The sequence below is a fragment of the Phascolarctos cinereus genome, unplaced genomic scaffold (genome assembly GCF_003287225.1).
Source record: "Phascolarctos cinereus isolate Bilbo 61053 unplaced genomic scaffold, phaCin_HiC Scaffold_726;HRSCAF=1367, whole genome shotgun sequence".
In the NCBI taxonomy this organism is placed as follows: domain Eukaryota; kingdom Metazoa; phylum Chordata; class Mammalia; order Diprotodontia; family Phascolarctidae; genus Phascolarctos; species Phascolarctos cinereus.
Genome location: NW_027556098.1, coordinates 206080316 through 206097595, shown reverse-complemented (window position 1 = coordinate 206097595; position 17280 = coordinate 206080316). Strand labels below are relative to the sequence as shown.

Sequence of the window (17280 nt, the reverse complement as noted above, 5' to 3'; positions counted from 1 at the left end):
TGGTAAGGAGGAGAAGCAACTATTGAATGAGACAAAGAATAAATGACCAGAAAGAAAGTGAGATGAAATGTTATAGGGATCATGGTAGTATTGGCTTTGGAGGAGAGAATAGTATAAACAGTGATAAATGCTAGAGAGAGGGCAAAAGAAAAGAGGACTGAGGAAAGACCAGCAGATTTGGTGACTAATGACTAATGACACTGCCCTTTTTTGTAGAATAGTGAAAATAGAAGCAGACCATAAAGAGTAAGGAAAAAATGGATGGTGAAGAAGAGGAAGCAGGTTAAGATGGGTTTATTTTTGTGTCTATCTGGGTGGTGATTGAATTGTAAATCTAAGGTATAGCAATGTTGATTTTACTTTGTCTTATGTTACATTGTTTTTTCCCCTTGTTCCTAGAGAAGGGAAGAAGGAAGGACAGAGTTACTTATCTCAGAGATTACATAGGGAAAGGGGGGCCATTAACTCCATTTCATCCCATCATATAGTGGAGAAGTTTCTTTTTTGGAAGACAGTAAGCTTGCAATTGTATAATAGATTGATGAGGTTGATCCAGGGAATCTGAGTAAGAAAACCCCAAAACAGCCTGAAAATGTCCTGGTGCAAAAGATACCATTCTTCAATGGGGTCCGCAAAGGAGATCAGGATCTCTCAACCTAGACAGAAAGAGGATAGTTAAGGTTAGGTTTGTGAAACTGTAGCTAGGCAGAATATCATAGGAATTGCAAGTGCTATATAGTCTGTTATTAAGTGGCTTTCTTTTCTTCACATGTTTAGTTATCAGAGAGGCGGTCTGCCATAATGGATAGTGGTCTAGGCTCAGAGTTAGAATGAATTAGGTTCAAGTAAAGGTTACAGACAAATTACCAATCTGTACTATAAGAGATGAAATCACAGATTCCAATTACAACAGTAAAATTATCTCGTGTATTATTTTTGAATTTACGTATTCTCATTTCTCTTGTAAGTAAGCCTCAGAAAGCATTCTCACATGGTTTCCTGTCCATAGAGACAGGGAATAGAAAGGCTGGAAGGAGGAGGATGCTAGATCAGGGTGATAGTGAACAGTGAAAGCATCTAAATAAGGGGATTTAAATAAGGTTTCGGGTGAAAAATTGAAAATACCTGAATGCATAGGGTCAAGCTGGCTCAGGAGCCTGGGTAAGGGCAGTAGACCCTATTCCGTGAGTTGGGGTTCATTAACTAGTGGAGTTTATACAATATCAAAAGATAAAAACTAGAGCTAAAGGCAAAGATCTCATGGATCATTTGAATGAGGAGAATCTGCTTTTTTAGGGATCTTTATAGGCCTAGGGCCTTGATGCAAATGTAGGCCATTTCGTTTGGAAGTCTGGCAATAAAACATAACCAAGCTGGAGAGGAAAAAAGGTCAAATAAATAACCCACACTTAGTAATGATGAAACATAAGCCATAGCAAAGAATTAGTTTGCTCTTTTTCCCTAGTGACTTTTAAGAACAGAAAAAATGAATTCTTTATTAAGACTGTCGTATGAAATCATAAAATAGAAGTCAATAGGCTAAAGCCCAAGAAAGCTAAATAATTTCAGGTAAGGGAATTTTTAAAGCTCTGAATTATATATTATTATCTCAATTTTACTTTCTTGATGTGTATTTACCTTAAGGCAGCATATACAAAAATAGTTTGACTAGATTTTTTTTAAATGGTTGAATGCAATAAAAACAAAACAAAACAAAACACAAACTTTCCTCCTCAAAAGCTGCATAATAATAAACAACCAACTTGAATGATTTTTTAAAAGCTCATCTTTTTACTCTTGGGAAATCACATTTTTTAAATAAGTAATGAAAATAAAATGCATTCCTCAATTCTGAGCATTTGTTCTGACATGTACAATGCAATTGATGAGAACTAATAAGTTTGAAGTATAATGTATCTGTTAGTTAAAATAAAAATACTAATTTAAGTCATTCGTTTGCTTAAATAAGATAAAAACCTCTCTGTAAATTTCCTGTTATTCTAAATAGCCACAGTGCATTTGCTTTCTGTACTATGTAACCCTACAACAGCCTGATTTGATTAATATGTACACTCTAGGGGTCATATTGTAAATGTTGCCAAATAAATTTGATTTCATTTGCCCAGCCACCACTACCACCAAAAAAGGAGCCCATGAGCCATTCATTAGTCAAACTGTATATATAATTTGCACATGAAGTGATCATAGAATTATCGCCACAGAGGGTATGCCTAGTGATAATGTGGAAATTATGCCCTTTTGTATAACTGGGAAGGTCTCCAAGATGTGTGCCATTTCTTAAACAACAGAATAGTTTTCTCACATGAGCTCTATGACAGAAGAGTGTTATACAGCTCACACTTGGATACTGGCAGCCAAGTGACACCCAAACACAGTCCCAAATCTGCATGCATGTAATTGAAAATCCCTGCAGCACCTTCACTTCTGGTGGGCACAGTGATCTAAATTAATGTCTCACTTTTATTCTTGGGGAGAAGCTGGGCTGCCAATGATTCCATTAGCTTATTTCAAGGTGAGAAAAATGTCACTCTGCAATAGACATCCAATACAGCTAGAATTCTTTTTCTTTTTCTTTCTTGTTCTTTTTTTGTTTGTTTTCTGTGAAATACATAGCTTGACTTGAGGCCATCCAGTTCATTTTCCCGTCTAGCTCTGTAGCGTGTCTCTGTGTGTGTGTGCGCGCGCATATGTACATGTGTACATACACATTTACGTATGTTTTCTACATGCTTTAATAACATTTATTTTGATGATGTCAGGAGCACTGCAGGTGCATGGGCTATTGTATACAACACTTTTACTCTTTAAGTGGAGATGCCAACATATGGAAGGTATTCTTCTTTAGACTGCAGCTGCTCTCTTGGCAGATGACAAAGGTGGTTCTGTTGGTTGCTTTGGAGTTGCTGTTGGGTCTGCCATGTTGTTGGGTTGCAGATGGTGTCTCGGCTGCTTTGCTGTCCTGAGCACATTTTCTTTTCTCTTGGCTTGAATTCCGAGGAATTGCTGCTCTTCTTATCTAACTTGTCACAAATTATCTTTTTTTTTTGTATAAAGATTTTCAAAATAGAAATATTTAAAAGGCTAATTTCTCCTTTATTTTATAATAAATTATATTCTTAGGAAGAAAGACTTTAAGACTAAAGGGAAGAATAATATTTGTTTGTTCAAGCATTAAATGTATATGGAAACTTCAATCCACTATTAATAACATTCTCAAGATTTTCTGGAACATTTGAGGTTCCAGAGTATCAGGGTCCTGTGACCTCTGATTACAAAGGCTCCATAACATCTGGTACAACCATCTATGTCTGAGACAATAGGGAAAGGCTGGGAAGCTGTTATCAAGGACACAGTTGTTATTAACTTAGTGATAGAGTGATCGTTATCTAATCCTTCAGTGTTTTCTGAGCCCAAGAAAGACTTCACGTAGCTAACAGCAAAGCCCAGAACATAAGACTTCTCCAGTCTTTTCCAGTCTACACAACACAGAGGAACATAAGCCGAAACATACAGACAAAGCCATCCCCATAAACCAGACCTCCAGAGCAATGCTATTCTGCTGTGATGAAGCTTCCCTTAGTTTTCTTCATCTCTCTTCTTCTGATACATATAGCTCTGAAAGTGTAGTATATTGGAACACACTACCCTGCTTTGACTTATTTTCTGTAGCCAGCTGTGGACCGGGGGAAAAAGTCATGACATTGTTAGGGCTTTTGACAATGGTGCTTGCCTTCCTGCCCCAAAGATCAACTATTTTTTTTCTTGCTGATTGTGGTTAAAAAATTACTAAGGAGAGAGGGAAGGCAAGATGAGAGTGGGGTGGAATGGCAAAGTAGGGAGGAAAAGAAGATTGGGAGGAGAAAGGTGGATTCAAGGAGGAGCAAAATGGAAAAAAATGGGTCTTCTTTGAAAAATCAGGATCCTCCCTGACCTTCTGGAAATAAATAAAGGAAACCACATGGCAAGTATTTGGTAAGCCTTATTAGTTAGGTTTGATTGGTAGATTTGTGAACACTGTGATAGTGGTATGAACAAAGCTCATAATAAAGTGAAAGCAGATTACCTACCAGCTCCTTTTGGCAGACAGTTTTGGTCATCAGGTCTCCTACCTGCATTTGAAAGTAGAACTCTCTCAAGTTTCATGTGAACAAGATCCTCAACAGCTTTAGTAGAACTGGGAAGGAGGGTCCATATTAGAGTCCTGGTTTTTTGATGATAGGTAGGTTCTGACCAACATCTTGCCCTGAAGTTTGACTCGGACTATTCTTGAGGCTATGTCAACATGGTCAGAATACCTTTGCTTCAGGAACACCTAGTGAAGAACTGATGCAAAGATGAAATACAAAGGATAAATCTGATACAAAAACATGTATAAATCTTGAGGATTTAAAACTGAAAGTAACCCTGGAAATCATATTTATCACAATCATCATCAATATCCTTATTTATTTTTTACAAGTTGGGAGTAGGATCAGAAAATAAGGTGGGCTGACAAATGACAAAAGTGAGAACTGATATATTTATACTTTACCCTGCCAGTAAGTTATATATCCCAAAGGTCAGAGAGAGGGACTGGACCAGTGATTTCATTTTCATAGCAGTCAGATGGCATAGTGGATAGAGTATTAGAATTGGAGCCAGGAAGACTTCAGTTATAAACTAGCCTCAGACACATCAGCTGTGTGATCCTGGGTGAATAACTCCAATCTTCTTAGTTTCCTCACCTGTAAAATGAGATAATAATAGCACATATTTTCCAAGGTTGTTGGATCAAATGAGCTAATATTTGTAAAGTATTTTGCAAACCATAAAGCACTTATAGTCTTTTTTTTTTTTTGGCTAGGCAATGGGGTTGAGTGACTTGCCCAAGGTCACACAGCTAGTAAGTGTTATATGTCTGATGCCGGATTTGAACTTAGGTCCTCCTGAATCCAGGGCCGGTGCTCTATCCACTGTGCCACCTAGCTGCCCCTGCAGTATATATTCTTACAGAGTGGTACAGAATACTAAGTGGTTAAATTTTAATTGATTTAGTTTGTATTCTGAATTTGGCATACACTAAATAAAATGGGCATTTCCATATACATAGTAAAAGAGGAAAATATTGGTTGTATCTGAAATTGCAGATCTCTATTATGCATAACTTGCCTTTCTTTTAAAATTTATAATAAATTCAACATGTGATTTTAAAAGCTGTCCTGTTGGTGATTCTGGATTTCTTGGTAATCTTTTCTAAACATTTGAAAGATACAACAATCTTTTGATTGAAAAAAAGATGCTCTTTTCTTTCTTTTTATTTATTTTTTTGGTGGAGGGAGCCAGGGAAGCTACTCTATCCCAATCTCCTTACTATTCTTTACTCCCCAGTTGAATTAAAAAAGAAAAATAAACTTTCACATTATCCATGTTTTATTCTGATTCTTGAATTCATCCCCTCTCTCTGTTAAAAGTTGGGTAGTATGCTTCATCATCAGTCTTCTAGAAACTGAGTTGGTCATTGCACTTTAAAAGTTGCTTTTTTTTATAATGTTGTTAGTGCATAAATTTTTATTCTGATTCTACTCACTTTACTTTCCATGAGTTGATAAAGTCTTCCTAAGTTTCTCTGAAACTATACCCGATCTTATTTCTTATGGTGCAAAAATATTCTTGTTAATATATGTAATAATTTGTTCATCAATTCTCTAGTTGAGGAGGACCTCTTTTATTTCTATTTCATTTCTATTAAAAAAAAAAAGAGCCACTATAAATATTGTTTATATGTCTGAGTATTTTTCTGATTTCTTTGATCTCTGTAGAATGCAGGCCTAGTAGTTGTATTGCTGAGTCAAAGGGAATATCTAGCTTAGTGACTTTTTGAGCACAGTTCCAAACCACTTTCCAGAATGGTTGGACCAATTAAATCACATCTCTATTATCAGTGTATTAATGCGCCGATTTCCCTTCAGCCCCTAAAACAATTATCGTTTTCTTTTCTTGTCATTTTTGCCAATTTGACAGATGTGAAGTACAACCTCAGAGTTATTTTAGTTGCTTCAATATACATTTCTTTTTTTTTCCATTATGGAAATTACTTTATTTTTTTCCCCCAGTTGCATGTGAAAACAATTTTTTTAACATGTGTTTTTAAAACTTATAAATTTTCTCCCTTCCTCCCTCCCCACCCACCCTCATTGAAAAGGCAAGCAACTCGATGCAGGTTATACATGTGTAGTCATGCAAAACACTTCCATAGTAGTCATGTTGTGAAAAACTAAGTATATTTCCCTTCATCCTATCCTGCCTCCCATTTATTCTATTTTCTCTTTTGACCCTGTCCCTCCTCAGAAGTGTTTGCTACTGATTATCCCCTCCCCCAATCTGCCCTCCCCTCCATCATCCCCCTGCTCTCTTGTCCCCTTCCCCCCTTATTTTCCTGTAGGGTAAGACAGATTTCCATACCCCATTGTGTATGTTATTCCCTCCTTAAGCCAAATCCTATGAAAATAAGATTCACTCATTCCCTCTCGCCTTCCCCCATTTCCCCTCCACTGTAAAAGCCTTTTCTTGTCTGTTTCATGTGAGATAATTTACCCCATTCTACCTCTCCCTTTCTCCTTCTCCCAGTATAATTGTCTCTCACCCCTTAATTTTATTTTCCAGATATCACCCCCTCATCTTCAACTCACCCTGTGCCCTCTATTCATCTATCTATCTATCTATCTATCTATCTATCTATCTATCTATCTATCTATCTATCTATCTATCCATCTATACATACATACATACATATGAAGTTTTTCCCTCTCACTACCCTAGTACTGACAGAGGACACATGAGTTACAAATATCATCTTTCCATGCAGGAATGTAAACAGTTCGACCTTAATAAGCCTCTTATGATTTCTCTTTCCTGTTTACCTCTTCATGTTTCATTTGAGTCTTGTATTTGAAAGTCACATTTTCTATTCAGCTCTGGTCTGAATGCTTGAAATTCCCCTATTTCATTGAATGACTATTTTTTACCCTGAAGGATTATACTCAGTTTTGCTGGGTAGGTGATTCTTGGTTGTAATCTTATCTCCTTTGCCCTCCGGAATATTATATTCCATGCCCTGCGGTCCTTTAATGTAGAAGCTGCTAAATCTTGTGTTATCCTGATTGTGTTTCCACAATACTTGAATTGTTTCTTTCTGGCTGCTTGTAATATTTTCTCCTTGACCTGGAAACTCTGGAATTTGGCTATAATATTTCTAAGAGTTTTCCTTTGGAAGATCTCTTTCAGGAGGTGATCTGTAGATTCTTTGAATTTCTATTTTGCCCTCTGGTTCTAAAATATCAAGGCAATTTTCCATGATAATTTCTTGAAAGATGATGTCTAGGCTCTTTTTTTTATCATGGCTTTCAGGTAGTCCAATAATTTTTAAATTCTCTCTCCTGGATCTATTTTCCAGGTCAGTTGTTTTTCCAATCAGATATTTCACATTCTTTTCTATTTTTTCATTCTTTTGGATGTGTTACAGTGCCTTGATTTCTCAAATTGTCACTAGCTTCCAATTTCTCCATTCTAATTTTTAAGGAAGTATTTTCTTCAGTAAGTTTTTGAACTTCCTTTTCCATTTGGCCAATTTTCCTTTTTGGGCATTCTTGTCCTCATTGGCTTTTTGGACCTCTTTTGCCATTTGGGTTAGGCTATTTTTGAAGGTGTTATTTTCTTCAGTATTTTTTTGGGTTTCCTTTAGCAAGCTGTTGACTTGTTTTTTATGATTTTCTTGCATCACTCTCACTTTTTCCTCTCCTTCTCTTACTTGCTTCTCAAAATCCTTTTTGAGCTCTTCCATGGCCTGGGACAAAAATTCATATTTTTCTTGGAGGCTTTGGATGTAGGAGCTTTGACTTTGTTGTCTTCTTCTGGTTATATGTTTTGATCTTCTTTGTCACCAAAGTAAGATTCTACAGTCTGACTCTTCTTGTGCTGCTTGCTCATGATCCCAGCCAATTACTTCAGTTATAAACTCTTTGTTAAGGTAGGGGTCTGTTTCCAGTGTGGCGAATGTACTGTCCCAAGCTTTGGGGGTTTTGTGCAGCTGTTTTCAGAGATACTTGTAGGGACCTGTAAATTTTCAGTTCTTCCAAGGTGCTATTATCAAGGGTGAGGTGTTTACTCCTTTCCTGGACTGTGTTCTGGTCTCTGAGTGACCACAAGCACTTTTTTCTGTCTTAGAACTGTGAGAAGGATTTTTTCTGCACTGCCACTGAAAGCTCCACCATGTCAGCACTCCTCCTCGCCACCCAGAACTGTGACCCAAATCCAAGCACAAGCAAAGCAAGAGAATCCTGCACCAGCAAAGAGATTTCTACAATCCCATTCTGATCAGCCACTTGCTTCCCCCTTAGTCTGTGGGTTGGAAGCTCTGGAAACAGTGCCACCTGGGAGCCAAGCTTGGAGACTAAGGCTGAGACCACTGTGCTTCTCTCTATCACTGCAGGCACAGACTTTACCCACTAACCTTCTAAGTTGTTTTTGGCCTTTGTGAGTTGAGAGTTCTAGAAACCGCCATAGCTGCCTGTGATTCAGTCCTCTGAGTGCTGTTCCAGGTTTGTTGAGGCCTGCTCACCCACACCAAACTGCTCAATATATATTTCTTTATTAGCAATATGTAGCATTTCTATTTCATATGGCAACATGATATATTACTGGTAGCTTGGATTTCTTCTTTTGAGATTTACCTCTTCTTAATCTTTGACAATTTATGTTTTGGGGAATAGTTCTTATTCTTATAAATCTGATCTGGTGATCTCTCTCTGTCTCTGTCTCTCTATCTCTCTCTTTCTGTGTCTCTGTCTATCTGTCTCAACAATACCAATTACTTTTTTGTAGTATAGTTTGAGATCACTGGTACCCCCTTCCTTCTCACCTTTTTCATTATTTCCTTCAACATTCTAAACTTTGTTTCTCTGTATGAATTTTGTTCTTAATTTTTTTCCAGTTGTATAGAGTAGTTCTTCAGTAGTTTTGTATCTTAGCACGGCCTAGCCGTAATCAATTAGTATTTTTTTCCAATTTATGCTTTTCTTAATTTCAATAACTGTTTGTAGACATGGTTATATAATTGCTGAGTACGTCTTGGTAAATATAAACCTAAATATGTTATACATTGTGTACTTAATTTGAATGGAATTTCTCTTCATCACTTCATGCTAGATTTTGATATTAACATACAGCAATACTGATGATTATGAGGATTTATCTTCTTTCTGCATAACCTTGTTGAAGCCACTAACTTTTTTTCAATTAGTCCTTAGTTAAATCTTTTGAATTCTGTAGATAGACTAACATATGACTGGACCAAAACACTCATTTGTTTCTTTTTGTGTTATATTTATTACATATAGATTAACAAATATGTTAAATTATGTTGCTAGGTAGTAATGGACATGTTTGTTTTACCTTTGATATCCTTGGAAAGAGCTCTACCCTTTTCCCGCTGAATATGACATTGTCTTTAGGTCTCAGATACTATTTACCATGTTAAGGAAAGTTCCATTTTATTCTTGTGCTTTTTAGTGGTTTGTTTTTCTTTTTTTTTAAATAGAGATGGATATTTCTTGTCAACCTCTTCCCACTCTCCTTATTATTATTATTATTTCAAGACTAGGTCTTCCTATCTTGCTCAAAGTATAGGGGCCACTCCATAGGTCTAATCCTTCTACTGACTGGGACAAGAATTTTGGCCTGCTGTATTTCTGACCTGAACCATTTTACCTCTATTAGGTAGCCTGATGGTCTGACCCACTGCTCCTGGATGCTCACCATGTTGATACCAGACTTCGTGTGGATACTTAATTGGATTTAGTCCTATTTTAACTTGGCATTCATGAACTCAAGCAATTCACCAGCTCCAGCCTCCCCAGGGATTACAGGAATGAGCCACTACATCTGGCCAAAAGGTTATTCAGCATCTATTTACATAATTAAATGGTTTTAATCTGTATTCTTTTAATTTTAAAGTAATTATACATTGAAACAATCATGAATAACTGATATAAATCCAACCTAATCAAACTGTATAAACTTTTATAATGTTGTAGACTCCTGCTAATATTTTTTTTAATACATTTATGTTAATGATCATTAGGGGTATTGGTCTGTACTTTTTTTCCATTTTTTCTCCCCTAGGTTTCAGTATCAAAAACATTTTTTTAGAATGATAGTTCTTTTCTTATTTTTGTGAACAGCCTATGCAGTATTTAAATTCACTGGTCTCTTTAATGTTTGATAGTATTCACTTGTAAATCCCATCTAGTCTTGAATTTTTTGTTCCTTTGAGAGTTCATTTACAATGTGTTCAGTTTATTTTTCAGATATTTTGTCATTTAAATAAATCTGTTTCAACATCTCTTAATCTGAATATTTTATACTTTTATGAATGTCTATCCATTTCACCTATTATTAGCTTTGTTGTAGTTAGTATGTAAGTGGCAAAGATTTCCTGATAGTTTATTTAATTTTCAATTGTTATGAAATATTCGTTTGCATTTTTATACAGAAAATTTGGTTTCTTTGTTTTATCATATTAGCTGTTTATTTTTGTTTTTAAAGATCATAGTTCTATTTTTTAATTCAATGTTTATTTAATAATTTCATTAAATTTAATAATTTGAATTTCATTTAAAAGTCATTAAATTCATTAAAATTTATTTAAATTTAATAATTTTACTTTTGTTATTGTCTTCTTTGATTTTCAGAATTTCTATTTTGGTGTTTAGTTAGAGTTTTTTCTTTGTTGATTTTCTAGGTTTTTAAATTGCGTTTTCCATTTAATGATCTATTCCTTCTTTCTTTTGTTGATCCAAGCATTTAGAGATAGAAATTTCTTAGTTGAATCCTAAAAATTTTGGCATTGTCATTTTCTCTTACGACATTTTCTGTTATTTGTTTCACTATTTGGTTAGGATTCAATTAGCCTCCAATTAATTTTTAATCCTTTCTTCAAAGGCCTCTTTTTAATGTAATTTTGTTGCATTATGTTCAATAAATGATGTTTTCAAATTTCTACCTTTTTTATTTGTTTGTGAGGTTTTTATACTTCATATATGGCCAATATTTGTAAAAATGCCCTTCACAACTGAGGAATATATAAATTCTTTTCTGTTCTCTTACTTTAATAACCAGATATCTATCATCTCTATTCCCCCTCCCTCCCCAAGGTTCTGTTCAAGTCCTTAATTTCTTTTTTAGTTTATCTCTTTATTAGATTTGTTTAAGTCTGAAAGGGGTACAATGGAGTTTTCCATTATTATGATTTTATAATTTTCCTTTTGTAATTTGATTTTTCTTTTATATATTTGCTTGTTAGGCCATTTGGTATATTTATATTAAGTAGTATATTGATTTGTTTTTTATAGTGTTTTTGATCATAATGTCATTTCCCAGGTTTTTTTTTTCTTTTTTGGGGGGTATGTGTATGTTTTTTTTCTGTTATTGTTGACTTGTTGGAAATCATGATACAGATTTTGCTTTAGTTCCTTAGTTTAACTCTGTGTGAATTTTTATGTTTCAAGCAGTTATGATTGTTAATTGCTTATTTCTCTCTGTCTTATCTTCTTATAATTTTTCTTTAACTTTCCCCACTCCAGTTTTTAGAAGGAAGCCTTTACATGACAAGGAGTTGCTTAACCTTAGTGATCTATAATTAGAGTTATCCATTTCCTCTTTATGGGCCTTATTTCTTCTCCTTGTCCTGCCCCTGATCTCAGGTTTCTATTTCTTTTTATCTGTCTTTTATGTCCCACCCTCTGATGTTGGAGTTTGTTTTGCGTTTTACTATTCCTTTACCTATCATGTCTTTTTTTCTTAACCCTTTCCCTCTCTCCGTCTACATATTTCTACACCATACTCTTTCTGTGTTTATGTGTTTATGTGAATGTGTTCAACTCTCCTTTGGTTCAGATGAAAATAAAGTTCATGTGATGCTAGTTCTTTTCATCCATTTCTCCATGTTTTAATACTCTTTATCTTATGTAAACCTATTCTGTGAGATAGCCAGAGACCTCTCCTTCTTTCTGTATTTCTATTGTATTCCTCTTTCCTTCCCATTTTCTTCTTTGAACACTATAAAAACAAAATAAAAACATTCGCAGATCCTTTGACTGTCTTATTTAACTTTATGTCCCTTGAAGACATTTAGAGTTACGAGAGAAACAACAGTACTTTGTTTTTCCCTGTTCGAATGTAAACATTTCATTATTATATAGTCCCTTCCAATTTATCATATGTATTTATCTTTCTTTGTTTCAATTGTTTATTGTGTTTTTACTTCAAATTTTGTCTTTAGTTCTGGGCTTTTAATTAAGATTGCTTAGAAGTCCTCTATTTCATTAATGGTTCACCCCCTCCCTCCCCAAGATTAGACTCAGTTTTGCCAGAAAGGTTATTCTTGGTTATAAGCTTTTACATTTGGCCTTCTGTAATGTCTTATTCCAAACTCTCCTTTCTTTTAAAGTAGTAACTTCTAAGTGTTGTGTGATCCTTTCTCCTTGGTACTTAAACTCTTTTTCGATGTGTGCTGGAAACTTAGGATGATATGTCGTTTTGGTATTCCTGGGAATTTTCATTTTGGTGTTTCATTTAGGATGTGACTGTTGGATTCTTCATATTTTCACAATTACTTGTGGTTTTAATAGATGTGAACTGTTTTCAGTTATAACTTCTTGAATTTATGGTTATCAAAATACCATGGCATTTTATTTTGGTTCTGATCTTCAGGTACTCTTAGGATTTTTAGATTATCTGTCCTTGAACTGTTTTCTAGGTTAACTTATTTTGATATCACATATATTATATTTTCTTTTTTTTCCCCAATATTTTGATTTGGTTTTAATATTTTTTATTGTCTTATGTAATTGTGGCTTACTGTTTGGCCCATTCCCATTTGTTGGGTAGAGTTTTCTACCATTTGGTCTAAGCACCTTGGCTGTTGTTTCCTTTAACATTAAATTTTGTATTTATTGTTTCATTTCTTTTAGGTACTCCTATGGTTATTGTTTCTGGTCATCATGCTCATCTCTCTCACCTGGAAACTTGGACTGTGCCCCCAGGAAACTAGGTTCTGAAAGGTGAATTTTCTTTTTGTTTTGCCCAGAATCAGGCTTAATGCATCCCCTCTCCTTTCCTGTTCCATTTTATGGGATGTCTTCCCACATTTGAATGTAAGTTCTTTGATGATAGTACCATCTTGCTTATATTTATATCCCTAATACTTAGCATAATGCATGGCAAGTAGTAAGCACTTAATGAATGTGTTCTCTCTGTTTCTCCTTTTTTCTCTTTTTCTGCCTCTCTATCCCTGTCTCTTTCAGTCTCTATCTATCTTCCTGTCTCTTAGACGTGTTTATTTATTCTTTTATTCTGGATTTACCTCTTGGGTTCCTTTCAGTCCATAGTTGTTTTTTCCATTGTGTTTAGCATTTCGTTCTGGTTGGGCAGCTATGTTGTATAGTGGATAGCTGGGCCTGGAGTCAGGAAGACCCAAATTCAAATCTGGCCTCGGACATTTATTAGCTGTGACTCTGGGGAAGTTACTTAACCTCTGTTTGCCTCAGTTTCCTCAACTGTAAAATGGAGCTAATAATAGTACCTAAAGCTCAGGGTTGTTGTGAGGAGGTACACAGTAGATGCTAAGTAAATGTTAGAGATTTCTATTATTATTTATATATCTTTAAGGTCTCTGTGCTTCTGTTAAACTTTGTGCCCTCCTGTACTCTTCGAGGTTGTGGACAGACCCTATTTGTCCTGGATGTGGTGGTTAAGACTAAGCCCCACCTTCTGCAGGAGTTCCTGGGATTGAGCTCAGTCTCTCAGTGGTTTGACTTAGCTGCCTTCCTTCTCTATCTCCTCACATAGTTCTGATGCTAGAGTTGATCCTGTCCTTTTCTGAAAGCCTGACAGGTCCCACCCAGACATTGTGGATGACAGTGCTGTTTGTTCTTTATCATTCCAGGTGCCATGTTTGGCCCACTGCTACCGCAGCACTTTTGCCCTCTATGATGGCTCTGTGGGCTGCCTGGCCTCCAGTCTGGCCTCATACTTTCTGGGAGGATTCAGGTGTTTGGGCCTTGAACTGCATGGACCTTGGTCTAATGCTGTCTCTTGTTCTAGGTCCCACGTATTTGCCTTTGGCCTACCAGACTCACATCCACTCAGAGCTTCTGCAAGATCCTTGCAATCTCTCCTAGTCTGTAGGGAAGAGATTAAAGCTATTTCTCTTGGGTTTTCTTTATAATTTTTTTTCATCTTCTGCATTTTAGATTTTTCATCTTACACATTTGGGGTGTCGTGGGGGAAATGAGCTCCTCTAGGACCTAATATGCCACCGTACTCCCATAATTCTTTTGGAGATATGACATTGAGTAGTAGTTAATGTTCTGGACTATGATGCCTTTTATGTTTAATAACTACAGTCACATTGATAGGCTATTTCACCTTTCTAAGCCTGTTTCCTCATCTGTAAAAAAGGGAAAATTATACTGGCCTCATAGGGTAAGGCTCAAATGAGATAATGTATGTAAGGTACTTTTGCAAACTTTAAAGTGATATATCCATATGTATATATAGATACACATATGTACATATATGTCAGTTATTAAATTACTTGTCCAAAGTTACACAGGAAGTATCAAAACCAGGAATTTTGACTCAATCAGAGCTCTTTCCACTCTAGATTATATTTCCTCTAGATATAAAAGGTAAAAGTATGCATACTTGCAAATGCTCATTATTTTAAAACATCTTAAATAAATGCTAAAAATCATTTTATAGAAGAAATTAAAATACAAATAAAGATGATTAATTGTATTTTCACTAATTTTTTAGTATCACGTTGTTTAGAAAGATAGAATTGAAATCCTAAAATGAGGTGGGAGTTATTAGTTTCTCAGTTGGTAATCTATTGGCCAGGCCTTTTGCTGGTTTCAGGTAAATGGCACCAACTTGAAATACAATCAGAAACAGTTTAAAATGTATTCTTTGGAATGATAGATGAACTTTTCAAGGAAGTAATAATTGAATTCCCCCCTAATATTTGTCTTAGCCTATAATTTTCCTTAAATATGTAATGAAAAAAATAACACTTCTTTCTCTGCCTCTGTCTTTGTTCTCTCTTATCATGAAGATGCTAAAGACCCTGACATACATCTGCCCTGTTTCTACACCATCATTAAGACATTTTATAAAAGTGAAAAATAGCAACAGGAAGCAAATGACAAGATGACAACCCACAATGAACTGTTGACTTTAGTACTGGAACAGCTTTTATTGTGAAGCATTTCAGGTCTACTGTGATAGGCATCTATAAATACAGTTGTTTAGCATGCATTGAAACCCCTCATATGCAAGCCCAGAAGAAGGAGAAATCCAAATGGAAAGTGCTGCAGATTTTTCTTTCAGGTACAATATTCAGAAGTTTAGGATGACTTGTATTCTTTGGCACAACTTTGACTTTTTCCATAGAGGTCTATGTTGATCTATTTCTTTAGTATTTGACAACATTAGCATCAGAATGATGGGAGCTTGGTGAAAAAGAATTAGAGAATTCGAGTTATTTTTCTTCAGGAATTCATGAAGATAAGCAGAATAGACAGGCAAGATGATGCAGGCCTGTAATTCTTGCCACGGGAGAGGCTGAGACCATTGGGTTACTTGAGTTTAGGAATTCTCTGCTGAAGTGGGAATAAGCTGATTGAGTGCCCACCCTAAGTCCAGCACTGGACATGGAGAAGAGAACATGAGTTGTATTTTAAAAGCATCTAGCACAGTGCCTGGCACATAGGATATGCTTAATAAATCCTTCCTTCCTTCCTTCCTTCCTTCCTTCCTTCCTTCCTTCCTTCCTTCCTTCCTTCTTCTTCTCCTTCCACACTCTCTTACTCCCTCCCTCCTTTCCTTTTTTCCTTGCTTCTGAGGGGAAAACCAGACCAGGTTAGAAATGTTGAATTGAGTTGAATAAGGAACAATCAATCAATCAATCAATCAATCAGTAAACGTGCATTGAGTACCTACTATATGCCAGATGCTATGCTGAGCCCTGGGAATACCAAGAGATATGTGAAACACTCTGTGTAGGAGGTGGCATCTGAGCCGTTTTGAAGGGAGATCTGAGAGAAGACTGTATCCCAGAAAAAGGAAATCACTCTGCAAAGCCTTGGAGGCCTAGGCCGTGGAATATCATGCATGGGGAACAACTGGAAGGTCAGTTTACTTGAAATGGAGAGTACATATTAGGGAATAATCAGAAATAATCATTTTGTGTTTTTAGTAGTAAGAGGTATTATTTCACATTCCCATCAAAAAGTTGGTAGGAAGCTTTTAATGCCAGGACAAAGAGTTTATATTTTCACCTAGAGGCAATGGGAGACCATTAAAGATTTCTAAGTAGGAGATGACATGGTCAGATCTGGTTTTTAGGAACATTCATTTAGGCAATTACATAGAGGATGAATTAGAAAAAGGAGAAACTGGAGGAAGGGAAACTAATTAGGAGGCTATTGTAATAGTCCAGAGCAGAGATGATAAGGGACCTAAGCAGAGGCAGTATGAGTGAAGAGGAGAGGAGAAAAATGAGTGATTTGAAGATATAACAAAAGAATGATGTGCAATTGGCTATAGGGATTGAAGAAAAAGGGAGAATCAAGGATTACTTTAAGGGTAAGAATGTAGATGATAAGTGATGAGGTCTAGAAGTTTAGGGTACTGGAACCAAAGATCATGCCATGGGCCCTGCCTGAATGGATTCAACCCAAATCTTCCAGCCAGAGAAAAAGTTTATTAGAGATAAACCATACAGGCCAGACTCTTATGGAATCTGAACATTAGTAACGCCCATGGGGACGAGCGGGCATGAGAAAGTCTCAGCCTTTTGGGCATAAGAAAGTCTCAGCATCTAAATGGGGGCCCGGGTGGCTCTTATATACACTAAAGTAACTTTAGGTAACCTAGAAAGGGGCTGGGAAAAGAATCTAGGTGAGAATTCAGATTAGGTCTGAGAAATTGAATAGATAGTAAGAGGAACTGGAAGGAAGAAGTTTGAAAGGCATCTGCATAAGATCAAAAGGTGGAGCTAGGGCTTTCCAAGGGAGATAAGGGGAGTTTTGAGACCAGAGTGAAAAAAAAGTTTAAGGGTTTTCTGGGGCCTGTAGACAAATGGGAGCCAAATTCTTGGCTTCTGAAACTGAATGATGGGCCCACACCCTATCAATAAGAATGATGGTGGTGCCATTGATA

At 36.0% G+C, this 17280-nt stretch overlaps 1 long non-coding RNA gene across 3 annotated transcripts in view; it reads left to right on the top strand.

Moving 5' to 3' along the window:
* LOC144454546 (uncharacterized) overlaps nucleotides 1-17280 on the top strand; it is a 155523-nt gene that overhangs the window by 19996 nt on the left and 118247 nt on the right. For 2 of the 3 annotated variants that reach the window (XR_013483034.1, XR_013483036.1), the window contains exons 2-4: nucleotides 9775-9950; nucleotides 13029-13118; nucleotides 15173-15447. This is a non-coding gene — a long non-coding RNA (uncharacterized LOC144454546). The remainder of the gene's footprint in view (nucleotides 1-9774; nucleotides 9951-13028; nucleotides 13119-15172; nucleotides 15448-17280) is intronic. The other variant, XR_013483035.1, reaches the window with a different exon arrangement.